This window comes from Akebia trifoliata, chromosome 11 (assembly GCF_017979445.1).
Source record: "Akebia trifoliata isolate Shusen 1 chromosome 11, ASM1797944v1, whole genome shotgun sequence".
NCBI classification, from domain to species: domain Eukaryota; kingdom Viridiplantae; phylum Streptophyta; class Magnoliopsida; order Ranunculales; family Lardizabalaceae; genus Akebia; species Akebia trifoliata.
This window is the reverse complement of record NC_141385.1, coordinates 30,908,171-30,923,192: the sequence shown is the minus strand read 5'-3', so window position 1 is coordinate 30,923,192 and position 15,022 is coordinate 30,908,171. Positions and strand designations below refer to the sequence as shown.

Below are 15,022 nucleotides of genomic sequence, written 5' to 3'. Positions count from 1 at the left end.
CTTGTGCTCTACTTTGATCATGTTTTGTGATTGATTTTATTCGTGTTCTTTTTTACTGCAACTTAATTAAGGTACTGATTTTCTAATCTTTATTTAGAATTTAATCCAAACCTATGTATTGCAAGATAACATAACTTTGTAAACATGGTTCAAAAACCAAAAAACAAAATATATTCCTCACAAAAATTACTGAACTAGAAATAATTTATTTGGACATAGTTGAGAAAGAAAAAAGAAATTTAAAAAGAAGTCCAATATTTTTTTAAATTATTTTTGAAGTGTAATCATCCAAATAGAGTGCAAAGGGGAATTTTTAAGTGATGGCTTTCTATTCCAATGCCTTTGTAAAACAACAACTCTAAAAGAAAAAATATCTAAACTTTTGAATTCAAAAAGAATCGGGAGAAGTGTGCTACCTCCCACTCCTTTGAAACTCAATTGCCCTTCTTAAATTATGGACTTAATACTTTAGTCTCCCTCAACTTTAACTCATTACAAGTAATCTAATGAGACCCAAGATTCAGCCCACTACCCAAAGGAAAGTCCAAATTCGATTTTTTTTTCTTCCCGATTTCTATATTGACGATAACTAAATTTGAAGAAAAATCAAGGATATTTTTCATCATCATTTTTTTAGAAATCTCCTTAAAAAATTCAATCATAATTCCATTCTTCAGAATCATATTTAAAATAGAGGTTTGAAGTTGGGCCAGCTTGAAGATGATTGATTTGTAAGATAAACAATCAACGATGAAGAAAATTGATTTTGAAGAAGAAAAAAATTAGAGTGTTTTTGATAATTGGATTGAAGATGTAGGTATTAAAGTCATTTTATATTTATATGAGAAGGGTGTCTCAAATATTTTTCAAATTGTGAAGAGGTATGTTTCAAACATGTATGCATAACTTCGCACCAAAGTCGCTCTTTATAGTCAACTAATATTAGTTCTTTGTTTTGTAAATCACCAACAAAAATGACTTGGTTGTGTAGTGGGTCCGCAAGAAGTGGGCAAAATATTCATGTAACACATAAAAGTGTCTGCCTAGGTCGGTGACATGAGAAGTGAATGGGTTACATCAAATTGACACTTATGACATATGGCATGTTAAGTTGGTTTCGTACATTTTTGACTTTTCAAAAAAGGTTAATGGTCCCCTCACTTTTCACCTATTAATCCTACTTTAACATCAAACCATGATATGTACTACAGGAGATATTTAGGTCACATGTTTTCTAACAGTATAGTTTTTTAACCAATAAGAACTATAAAAAAAATATATGTATATATATCTGATTTTGTTAACACTACAAAAAAAATGTAAAATTGGAACATAAGGGTAAAACGGTATTAAGACGTTTTTATTAAAAAACGGTATTAAACCGTTTTATTTTTAAAAATCGTTTTATCCGACCCATATCTGCTTATTTAGATGGAACGAAAGTCCGATCCATCTCTCTCAGTCGTCTCTCTCACTCGACTCACTCTCTCTCTCTCGTCTCTCTCTCTCACTCTCTTGTCTCTCATCTCAGTCGCTCTCTCATCTCTCTTTCTCAATCAATCGTCTGTCTGATCTCGTCTCTCTCTCAATCGATCGTCTCTCTATTTCAACTTTCAAGAGAAAACGCCATGAGAGGACCTCCAAAAGGCTCTATCGCTCACAAGAAGCTTAATCTAGCGTAAGATCTGCTTCTATGTTCTTCTAATGTTTCGATTTTTCTGATTTTTCTTCTCTTTCTTTCGTTTCGATTTCATGTTCTTCGTTTTCTAATTTTCTGGTTTTAATCGATATCGTCTCTCTGATCTCAGTTGCTCTCTCGTCTCTCTCTCACTCGATCGTCTCTCTCGATATCAGTCACTCTCCCTCGATCTCATCTTTCTCTCTCGCTCAGTCGTTAGCTCGGTCGTCTCTCTCGCTCAGTCGCTCGCTTGATCTCAGTCGTTCTCGCTCGATCTCATCTCTCTCTTGCTCAGTCGCTCGCTCAATCGATCTCTCGGGCTAGGTATTATCTCTAATCTCTCTTTTCTTTATCTAGATTGTATTAGGGATTTGGATTGAAGATTTAGGTTTTTAAATGTGATTAAACACAGTTTTGTTTGTTCTATTATCTCAAAGTTCAGATTTACATTGGAATTTCAACGTAATTATTTATCTGATATTCTTTGTATTTTGGATTAATGACAGATTTTATTTTTATTTTTTTTTGCTTTAAGTCATCTATTCTTAATCTCAGACCTTCCATTTAGTTAACCATCATGGTCCTACATCACATACCCAATAAATTAATTTTTTCTTTAAAATTGTGTTAGACATCAATCACCCCTTTGGGCCTAGACTTGTCTTGAAACATTAATTTCATTAGGAGACTCCATTAGGATTATTGATAGAAACTCTAACTAGCAGAAGATCGTTCTTTTATTGACATCCCTTCTATCGATGCTTAAGGAATTCATTATCGTAATACTATGATTACCTTACAATCTGAAGTAATTGCTTACTAGATTTTTTTTTTTATTAATTTAGTGTTTAGTTTATACTTTAATTCCTTTAGAAGATTATTCTTGATCTCAGATTCATCATTTAGGTAAAAGTATAAACCTGCATCATGTCTTGTACCATCCACATCATGTCTTATTAATCTTGAGAAACATCCAAAGGTATGATCATAAGATTGCATAAGGCACTTTTGATTTTGTGGATATAATAGGGACTCACAACCCTAAATATCTAGTAGGTAATTTATATTTGTCTGGAGTACCTCGAGTTAATTTCAATTTCTTTCAGACTATGAACAACATTTCAATATTATAAATGTTGGGTTTGTTATATGCTTGAAGCTTGATATTTGTAAGTACTTGTAGTATTCTTGTAGAGGAGTTGTATTTATTTATAAAGTATATCTTTTTTGAGTCATAAGTGAATTTTATTCACACTGATATGTTATCTCAACTTTGTAGAATAATGATATCAAGTAGCAAAGCATGGATGACTAAACCTAGGACAAGTACAGAGTACTTTGATGGGGTTCAATCATTTTTGGATTTTGTTATAAAAAATTCTGGTGGAAATACATTATTTTCATGTCCATGTACGAAATGTCGTAATAGAAAGGGAAAAATCTCTATTGAAATGATTTCGGAGAATTTGATCATAAATGTATTGATCAAACATATATTGTATGGTTTTTTCATGGAGAACATGAATCATTAAATGAAGAACAACCATCAACAGCAAATTCTGTAAATGACTTTCTTGATCAACATAACGATAACTATCCAAGAATGGGTGAACTCGTTAATGATGCATTTGAAAAAATAGGTGGAAATGTTGATGTTATTATGGAAGATATGGGAAAAAATGAAGATGAGTATGGGTTATGTTCAGTAGAATCTCATGACCATGAAGACCATGAAGTAAGACAATACAAAACTTTATGTGACAATGCAAGATAACCATTGTACCCTTCATGTCCAAAGGAATTAACAAAGTTGTCAGTTATTGTTGAGTTATACAACTTAAAGGTACGGCATGGTTGGTCAGATAATAGTTTTAATGAACTACTTGAATTGATTAAGAAAATTTTACCGGATGGAAACACATTACCTGATAAATCTTATCAAGCGAAGAAAGTGATCAAAGACTTGGGAATGGATTATGAGCAGATACACGCGTGTCCAAATGATTGTATCCTTTATTGGAAAGAGAATGAATATAGAAATAATTGTCCAATCTGTCATGTGTCTAGATGGAAATCAGATTATTTGGCACAGAGAAAAGGTAAACGAATCCCTGCGAAGGTGTTAAGATACTTTCCTCTCACACCAAGACTAAAAAGGCTTTACAGGTTAGTAATAATTAAGTTTCAACATATTTTTAATATCTCACTAAATAATAGATATTTATGATACGTAATTATGAATCGTAAAACTTTATTTTGTAGTGTACCATGGATAGCTGAGCAAATGACCTGGCATGCTGGATCGAAAGAATCTACTAGTGTAATGCGGCATCCCGTTGATTCATCAAGTTGGAGGGCAATAGATGTCACATGGCTACATTTTGCCGGGGAAGCACGCAATGTGCGTTTAGGGCTTGCAACTGATGGTTTTAATCCTTTTGGTCATCTTAGCAGTACTTATAGTTGTTGGCCTGTGATTATAGTACCCTATAATCTTCCTCCTTTTCTGTGCATAAAAAGAGAATTCTCAATGTTGACCTTATTAATACCAGGGCCGAAAGGACCAAGTAAGAATATTGATGTCTATTTAGAACATTTGATTGTAGAGTTGAATGAGTTGTGGGCTAATGGGGTATCAACATATGATTCTCAATCTAAGACAACTTTCAATTTGAAAGCTATCTTGATGTGGGAAATTCATGACTTTCCTGCATATAGGAGTTTATCAGGTTGTGTAACACATGGTTTATATGCATGTCATGTTTGTGCTGAGGGAACTTTTGCTGAATGTCTTAAAAGTAGTAAGAAGTCCTCTTATCAGGGTCATCGAAGATTCCTTCCTACTAATCATATATTTAGGACCCAAAAGGCACCTTTCAATAATAAAGTAGAGGATAGCAGATGTCCTGAACGGTTGAGTGGTGCAGAAGTTGAAAAGAAAGTAACTGGTATTAAGATGGAAATCGGTAAATCAAAAAGGAAAAAACGAAAAAGTTATGACGATGAGACAAAAGATTTAACAGTATGGTATAGAATCAAAGCTATTCGATTTGCCATATTGGAAGGTAATTTCCTTAAATTATAAATTAATGATCATTTACATTTATGTTGACGAATTAGAACTTAATATTACATCATAAATATTTTTGACAGGAATTTAATGTTCGTCATAACCTAGATGTCATGCACATTGAGAAGAATGTTATTGACCATCTTTTATCGACAATTCTTGAAGTCAGAAAAAATGAAGGATGACATAAGTGCACGTGATGATCTAATAGTGATGAATATAAGAAAAAACTTGTGGATGAAAGAAATAGATAGAAAAATAGTTAAACCCAAGGCTTCCTTTACTCGAAGCCGCAAGGAGAAAGAGTTGTTATGCCGTACTTTACATGATTTGAAGGTCCCTATAGGGTATAGTTCCAGATTGAAGCATCATGTGAACCTAGAGAATCTTGAAATAAAAGAACTCAAGTCGCATGACTATCATGTAATTATGCAGCAATTATTTCCTATATTGATACAACATGCATTTTTGAAGCATAAGATACTGTATACCGCTATTCGACGGATATGTATGTTTTTCAATGTGTTATGCTCAAAGGTGATCCGAGTAAATGATATCATTGCTATCAAACACAATCTTGTGGAAGCAATGTGTGTTTTGGAGAAGTTTTTTCCACCTTCATTTTTTGTTATCAGCATTTACCTTATGATACATCTAGCTGATGAAGCATTATCGTGCGGTCCAGTCAGATTTCGTTGGATGTATCTTTTTGAACGGTATATTTTATAATTTTATTAAAGATGTATCAATTCATGCATAAATTGAGAAGTATATTCATAATTGAATATTTTTCTGAACAGGTTAATGAAAACTTATAAAGGATACGTGAGAAATTTTGCACGCTCTGAAGGATGTATTGCTGAGCGTTATATCTATTTTATATTATATGGAATACATGCCAAATAGTGAAAAAGGAAATCATAAGTATATATGTAAAAGATTCTTAGACGAGGATGATGAATTCATCGATGAAAGACCTTTAGGCAAAGGCAAGGACATATATCTAACTCAAATACAATATCAACAAGTACGTAGATGGGTTCTACATTGTTATGGTAGAGTTTACGAATGGAAAGAGTAAGTACATAAATTTTACTTAGCATTATCAATTTGAACAATTAGATGAGCATTTAATTACAATGAAATATGTCTATTGTTAAGATAGGAAATATGAAACATATCTGAAATCAATCAATACAAAAGGCCTAAAAAAAAGGGATCTGAGTCGAAGGATAGAGATGGAGGTTTCATCCCTTGGTTAAGGAAAGAGGTAATCACTTTAATTATTATTATTTTTTCTAAAACATAGAGTGATATTTATTTATAACTATGATACTAATATCAAATTATTTAATCTTTTGTAGTTGGAACATATTGATGGTAAGTCAATATTGAAGTGATTAGCAGATGGACCAACATTCAAAGTAAAAAAGTTACAATAAATATCGTGTAAATGGTTTTTTATTCACTCCAAGTGAGTATGAGATCAACAAGACGACACAAAATAGTGGGGTCTCCATGAAAGCCATCACTAAATACAGAGCAAGTGCCAAAGACAAAAATTATAAGGAAGAAGAGACCACTTATTATGGAGTTGTGAAGAAGATTATTGATTTGGATTACACTGATTTTCGTCAAACTGTATTTTATTGTGATTGAGTTAGAGTAGAAGATAGGACTAACGGATGTAAAGTTGATCCTGACACAAATTTGATATTGTGTAACATGGACAAATTCAAAGGAATTGACAAAGAAGAGAATGAACATTTCATTCTTACATCTCAAGCTAGTCAAGTATTCTACTCAAAAGATCAACTAAGGCCTAGATGGTCCATTGTTCTAGCGGCCCCAAAACGATTGACGAAAGAAGTGGATGCACTTGAAGATCCTATTATATTCTACTCAATTGTTGATGAAAATGCATACATGGATGATATTGTAAATGAAAGTGATAAAAACTATGATGATGATGATTTAGACACGATTTTGTAGTTGTGTGTTGTTTGCGATATAGAAATTGAATGATAAACATCTTCTATTTTTTTAGATTTTGTATGATTAAATTTATTTTATTTATTTATGATTTCATTATTTAAATAGACAAGAAAATTGGAAAATCAATTATAATGGCTAGCACGAGTACTCAGAACTCACAATTAGGTAAATTTAATTTTTCCCTTATTTTATTATATTATCATTAAGTTGTCCAATATTAATAGTTTTATATTAACTATTTTGTATGGGTTAGGATCTGTAAGCTCATCGACAGATAATAGGATAAGAATCAGTTTCAATACAAATGGTCTACTGATTGGCGAGCATTCAGTAAAGTTTTTTACACGATGTGGAGAGATTGTTCGTACTCACATTCCTATTTCGATAGAGGATTGGCGTTTAGTGCCAGCTAGAAAGAATGATGAGATGTGAAAATTACTACTTGTAAGTTGCAATATAATATTACAATTGAAATAATCTTAGTTAATTATTACATATTTTTTCTTTGTGAATACTTATCTTTATTTTTTTTTAAATTTCTCATGTAGGGAGAGTTCATCCTTCGTCCATCCTACAAGTACCAATGCCTTAGAAGCATGTCCGAGACATTCAAAAAATACAAGGCTAAGTTGAGGACCAAGTACATCGATTGTTATAATAATATGGATGATAGATTGAAAAATTGTCCTCCAAATGTTAAGCAAGAAGATTGGGTCGCATTTGTTAATTGTACTCCTGCACCCAAAATTGTAGAAATGAGGAAAAGAAATGTGACAAATAGGAGCAATTTGAACATCTATCATACTACTGGTAGGCATGGCCACGCAAGATTAGAGGAGCGAATGGTAAGTACGTGTCATTAAATTCAATATAAATACGTTGAAATTATTTTACTTTGAGTTATACCTTTCATAATTAATACCTTAAAATTTATGCAAGTATAGAAACGGGAAAGAGGAGATGGTAGCGATCCCCCTTCGAGGACTGAGGTGTGGATTAGAGGGCATTCAAAGGATGACGGTGCTAGCTCGAGTACTGTCGCCCCTTACTTGGTATAATCATCATCTTAAACATATGTTTATTGAATGTTATATAAAATATATAGTTTGCATAAATATATTTGTTTGTTTAATATTGTAGGATAAACTAAAAGAAATCATGAAGAACCAATCAGAAGATAATGGTTTCGAAGACCTTCTCAATGATCCCTTGACTAAAGTGTTTGGTCCGGATAAAAGGGGATGTGTTCGTGGTGTTGGCACTAATGTTTCGAAAACACGGATTCTCGGGTCAGCCACTGCGAAAGAAATGTTGCTTGGGAAAGATAAGCAAATTATTGAGCAAACTAAGAAACTAACGAATATCAAAGTTGAAGTGAAAGATTTACGGGAAGATATTGGGGATGTACGTGGAAGTATTCGGAACATTGAGGTATATGCTATTACATTTTCTTGTTTAGTCATACATATATAAATATATATATATATAGAAGTTGATATCAATCTTTATTATAGCATATACTTTCAAGACCCCAAACAGTTGATTCGTATTCAATTGCACAACCACGATTTTCTACAAAAGAAATGTCATGCGAACTATTGGATTGGGGAAGAAATGTTGTTGCAGTTGGAAAAGCGATTATGGATACTACCCCTTCTACTGTATATGGGTATCCTCTGGGTGAAGACGACGTTAAGGTTCTTATTGACATCATTCATATAGCAAACACCCCTCTTACCCAACGAACCAGTTTTGCAAGGACTCTAGGAGAAGTTGGAATAGGCGGGTTTACCGTGTGGCCGAAAATTTTTATTAGGGTTATCTCGCAATAGTTTTGTGTGTGGTTTTATGTACTACTTGCAATGTGAACTGGTTATCCTTCTTTTGACATATGTCTAGATACTAAGTGGTACTACTAGTTGTATTTGGATAACCCTTCTAAAGTTTTACTATTACTAGTCATGTTTCTTCTCACTACAAGGTTCTTTATCAACAAAGTACTTTTACTTTTTAGTTATATTGTTTAACTAATAACTGACTATGTTTTTGTGTCAACTAACCCCTTTTTAATTCCGCCATTGTAAAATTAATATTTTACACTGCCGGTCCCAAGTCCGGATAAAGGAGGAGGGAAAAGGATGATCCAAAGATTATTAAAGTGCTAACAGGTATGTCTTTATTTGCATGTTTACATTGGGAGAGCTACCACTGTATGAGTGGTTTAACACTTTTTGATATCGATGAGAACATGGTCTTGCATGTATGAAACACAACAGAGATGTGATTGAGCCACATTCCACCCAAAGATTGAAGTCTTCATCATATTCATTTATTGTACAATATTATACAGGCAATGCAGAAGAAGAAAGTGACAAAACCATATTCACCAAGCACTGATGGTGCCTGTTCTGATTTCATCCCAAAGGAAGGTGTTTGTAACTGGAGTCCCCAACATGTGCTAGTGTCTGTTCCTTTGAGTTCTACTTTCGGCAGCAACACAACTTGATTGAGCAAGGGAGTGGATTCACAGTGAAATGTACAGTGATTTTTGGGAAAGCATTTGTTCTTGTCAAAATCTTATAGCTATAGGTATTTCCAGGAATGCTGCTATCACACTCAATCATGCCACATGAAAGGTACTCATATGCCACTTTGAATGTCTCTTGCAGTATCTTGTAGTTTCTTTATCTAGATCAATTGATTCAGTTTTTGAGGAGCAATAAAAGGCCTTGTTGATGATGAATTTTCTGTTTCCTCCAACTATTGTAGGATTAATAAATTTTATATCCAATTTTACCTAATAAATACTTCCCTATGCTTTATTTCATTTGAAATCAATAAATATTTGAGAGAAACTCTTAAGATGCATTAGATGGGGTCCATCCTTGCTAGGTCTTGTATGCCCCAGTAGAATCCACTCAATCTTGCTTACCATTTGATTGCTCTGGCCAAACTATAACTCAAGGCTTCCCCTTGCGCATTTTTCCTTTATTGGGTTTTGCTGATATTTTTGGGTCGCATACAGGTGGTACATGCAAAGCTAAGTTTGCTTCCCAATCAACAAGCAGCAGATGAAGAGCTCTCTACGTATTATAACCAGGGTCACTTAAATAGGTGCATAGCTGCTTCTCCATTGAAAATATTTCTAGAGAAGCATAAAAGACTGAGAACTGGTTTACTTCTTATAGTTTTATTTGGTTCTTGCATGGTGATAGGTGATGGTGTTCTCTCTCCTGCCATTTCTGGTAAGAATGCTGTATTTTTCCCTTCTATCTCATACATTTTCTTCTTTAAGAACTAACATTGTGGTTCCTTTTGCCATTCATTATTTCTATATAACATATGAAGAAAACAAAGAGAGAATGTTCATCTGTTAGTTCTACTAAACCTACATATTTGGTCTTTTGTAGTTTTGTCTTCCATTTCAGGACTAGAAGTTCATGTGGAGAAATGAGGTACCTTAATAACTCTTTTGGATGCCTGGGAATTTATTTGCAGATTGGATGTTTAGGATCATCTACAGTGGGATGAGGTACCTTTAGAACTCTTTTGGATGCTTGGGAATTTATTTGCAGATAGGATGTTTAGGATCATCTTTAATATTTCTTTGCAGGGTTTTGCGTGTCTTCAAGGTGGTATCTGTCTTTCGAGCATGAGTAGGCCGATCTCCTACGAGAGAGCAGTGGCTTGGAAGGTACTGAACGAGGAAGAAAATGCCCACTGCATTTGCTTCATATTCGTCAACTAATCCTTTGTTTGAGATTTCAATGTGACCAATAATTCTACAAATCAAGTAAAAGAACCCTAAACCCTCTCTGTTTTTTCTACTTATTCCTTTTTGGAATGGGGACCTTGGAATTGCCAGAACATTATTAAGGGTGAACAGTCTGACAGTTGAATCTTAGGCCCATTATTTTTGTTATATCACTTTGATTATTTTACTGCATGCTTTTCCCTGCAATCTATGCTGTTAAGGATGTTTAGGATCATTTGATTGACAAGACTCTTGGATTATGGTTCGTGCTGGTTTTCAGAGATTTATATATGCCCTAACCTTGCCATGAATCTGAATTGCTTGCCAAATATTGCAATATATTTTTGCATGTTTAATGTAGTTAGCATCTATGGTTTAATCTGCCCAATGTTTTTCAAGTAGACAAATGTCTTATGTCGTCCCATACTCGATTGATCAATCGATGTTTCAAGAGCTAGTGGTACAAACCAACCTGCTCTGGTGGTGCCAGCTCGAACCATAATGGAGATGTGACCCTGCTAGTCCGACTGATAATATAACTAGTGAGTGTTAATTTATTCCAGTTCTCATTGTTGGTTTCCGAGTAGTATGGTTGGAGAAATTAGTTGAGACACACTTCTTTAGCACTAGTCATGTTATTGGGAATTTAACAAAGGGGTTGGCCTATTGACAAGTTGAGCCTTGATAAGTTCCTCGGGAAGGGTACGTCAAGTGTTTGAAACCCCACGAAACAATGGGGGGGTCCGGTTGACCCTCGACTCAATCAGTTGCAATTAGGACTTTCCAAGGGGGTGATACATGTGACCGCGGGACTAGTCTCACCCGAAAGGGTGGGGATTGTGTTCTTCCTCTCAGTTTCCATGCATTTCAATGCGAACAACATAAAATATTGAGGAATTGCGGATCTCTTATTATAGGAGTTTTGAATATAATGTCCCAATCTCATCTCCCTTTTGTCTGCCATGTGGAATACTCTTTCAGATTAGATTCACTGAAACATGAATGTTTGGCCATTCTTTAGTTGTTGATCTAAACATAAAAAATAGCTTGATTGGTGATTCTAACCGTATGCGTGATGATCATGTTTCTATTAGTTGTTCAATGAATTAAATGAACTCTAATGGGATTTATATAGAAAATACATAGCAATAACAAAGAAGATGAAGGATTTACCCCGCAGACCTAGCTGTTTCAATTTTATTACAAAAATTCTCTTGCTTTAACAAATTGTTTGAGATAGTTTTATGCTTTAATTCTTTTCGGCACCCTACAACTGAACTTTTTTGTTTTTAAAGTAGTGGTTGTTATGTTAGTTTAATGGCTTGTATCATCACTTTAAGTTGTTTATTATGTTCTGTTTGTCATGCAGATTAGGTTTTCTTGCATTATTTACCCTTGTCTAGTACTTCAATACATGGGTCAGGCCGCATTTCTCACAAAGAATTTCTCCCCTATACCTATTAGCTTCTATGCATCAATTCCAAGTAAGCTTCCCTAAAAACTTGATGAAGAACATTTTATCTGATCTACTTTGCTTAATCTACTTGTTACTTTTGTGTAGAACCTATGTTTTGGCCAATTTTTGTGGTAGCAACCCTTGCTGCAATTGTTGCTAGTCAAGCTGTCATCTCTGCAACATTCTCAATTGTCAAACAGTGCCATGCTTTAAGTTGTTTCCCGCGTGTCAAGGTTGTCCACAAGTCAAGGTCGATATATGGTCAGGTCTTCATTCATTATTGAACGCTACCTCATTGGTCAGATCGGCCCAAAAACTTATCGGATGTACAAATGCATTATTAGATATTGTTACAAAGATGTCTCAAAGGCAGATGAAAACTTTGAAAACAACCTTGTGATGAGCATAGCTGAGTTCATACAATTGGAAGCTGAGGATTTTGGCACATTTGAAAGGTTTGTTGATGGCCGAATGACAGTCATTCGAAATTCTGATAGGGCTCAAACATGGTTGGTGATGTCAAAATCCTCCAATACCTTTGAAGGCAACAACGAACCTTTACTGTGCAGAGCAGCAAATCAGGCACACTGCAGAACTTGCAATCCTTATATGAGTAGGAATCACCTATGCCAAGGCAGAGAAGGCTTATTCGGTATGAGATACCAAATGCAGAATATCTGGACCTTCAAGTCAAGGAGGAGCTCCAAGATCTTGTGGAAGCTAAACAAGCGGGTATCACATACGTGATGGGCCACTCTTATATAAAGGCAAGTAGAAATTCATCATTTTTAAAAAAGTTTGTGATCGACGTTGCCTATTCTTTCCTCAAGATCATTCCTCACATTAGTCTTATTGAGGTAGGAATGACCTACTACGTGTAGAGGTGCAATGATCTTGCTGTGATTTTGTTTTCTAGCAATAAAGCTTGGCTAGTACATGTTGGCTGTAATGCCAAACTTCAAAGAAAGACTCATTACTTGAATCTGCTCATTTGCAACTCTTTGATGCAAATGTATGTTATCAATTAATTGCACTATCTTTATTAGTGATATGTGGGGCCTTTTAATAATGTGGTGTCATCATTAGTTCTTTTCATCACCAATTGTAGATGCTTCTAAATTTATAGCAGTTTGTGAGTTTTATTGAAACTGAGATGCATTTAACAGCCTCTGAATTAGTTTTGTGAATTTCTCCATGGGGTTCATATTGTTGAAATCTCCTTAATGGCTTTACCTTTTGGACCATGAGAATTATTACCAATTGTACAAGGGGGCACAATTAATCCTTGATTAGATAAAAACATCAACATTAGTTAACTAATGTAAACTGTCTACATCCCCTTACATAGCTCTTTCAATCACATTGCTTCACATTTCAACCAATATGTTTATTTGTCCTAAATCACCATTATTTAGTATAAAAAAAGAAGATCATTCCAAAGAGAAAAAGTTACTTAAAGGACCCTGTGATTGCAGAGGGACTTCTTGTTATATAGTGCTTAAGTTTTGGGCGGTTAATTAATGGTCCATTTAGTAAAATTTTCTTTCCTTAATTGACAAGACTGGGACTTGTACTATCAATATCTTAAAATATTGCAGCTCTATGGGTTATCATTTTAATGTTTGTTCCTCAGACTTTCTCTGCTAAAAGTATTTGTGTCTCTTTCTGTTTGTTTTGTGCAACAGTCTGGTTATGGTGATGCTGGGGGTCTGTATGCACTTCAACCTCTTGGGGCCAGGGCAGGTGCTTATTTATCTATTTCCTTCGTGAGAGTTATATATATACATATGTTTATTAGTTTTGCAACATCTAACTGATGTAAACATTTTATTAGTTATATCTATTATGATGCTTGAAAGAAAAATGAAACACAGGAAAGCAAGTTTCTCATGAGATCCACTGAAGATCGATCAATCAGCCCGCACTGGAGAGTCCCTACCAGTCACAAAGAACACTGGTGATGAACTTTTCTCTGGGTCCACTTGCAAGTAAGGTGAAATCGAGGCCATTGTTATAGCCACTGGAGTCCACACATTGTTCGGTAAGGCTGCATAGGTTTTGACTATTTATAAACTTTGTTTTAGTCTGTATTTTCAATCCACATCACATCATTAGTTGTGGCTGTCACTATATTTCAGTTTTGGTGAACATTAATGTGGGTACATAGCACAATCTTACCTGCCTTCCATGAACTAACCATTCAAACAATATGTAATGGATGCAAATGTCTACATAGATCGAACCTATATTTACAACTAGATAGTTGAAGGTTGTGCTGTTTGGTTTTCCTTTTTGACCATTTTTCAAGTAATATAATTGGATCTGCTTAATTGGATTAGGCTTCCTTGAAGCTTAATGTTCACTATTTTCGCACTTTTTTTAATTGCAGATGCTTGGTCCTATTGAGGAATTGGAAGCTGCAATTCAAGATAAGGAGCACTTGTTTCAAACACTCTTTTGAAGGTGCGGAAGCTCATCGTTAGAGTATGCAATGTGGTGACACGAAAAAATTCTTTTATTGGTAGCTACGGGCATTGTGGGGGTCTTAAAGAAGATAGGGAGGGATGGGAGTGATGGCATTGCTTCCTTGTAAGCACTTATGCTTGTGTAATGATTGTGAATGGTTTATCGATGCATTGTAATTTTGGATTTGTAAATTATGACTCATTGCAACTCTTTTTGTGTATAAATTAATGTGATAGAGAACCTCGATGTTCTCTATTTGGATCTATTTTAACCGTGGGTAATAGGCAAGTAGCAATAATAATAATAATAATAATAATAATAATAATAATAATAATTTTAGATATCAATTTATAACAATTTTAGATATTGATTTATAACTGATGTCTAAAGTCTCAGACGTAGGACATCAGTTCTATAAAATCCGATGTCTCAAATCTTTTTGGGTTGTTGTATGCTGTTATATAAAGACGCAAATTAGGAAAGGTTTTAAGCCGTTCCAAATTCCGAGATCAGGAACGGTTTTTAACCGTTCCAAATCATGAAATATAGAACGGCTTTCAGCCGTTTAACCTCATTAACGACACCTCGATTAAAGACGGTCTG

The 15,022-nt window shown here is 34.4% G+C and overlaps 1 pseudogene across 1 annotated transcript; it reads left to right on the top strand.

Moving 5' to 3' along the window:
• The first annotated feature begins 9,344 nt into the window (after positions 1 to 9,344).
• Positions 9,345 to 14,707, top strand: LOC147391262 (potassium transporter 7-like; annotated as a pseudogene). The gene is made up of 8 exons (XR_015182951.1): positions 9,345 to 9,401; positions 9,769 to 9,999; positions 10,357 to 10,437; positions 11,867 to 11,981; positions 12,059 to 12,152; positions 12,220 to 12,965; positions 13,639 to 13,696; positions 13,828 to 14,707. The product of XR_015182951.1 is annotated as a potassium transporter 7-like (transcript).
• Positions 14,708 to 15,022: the final 315 nt, after the last annotated feature.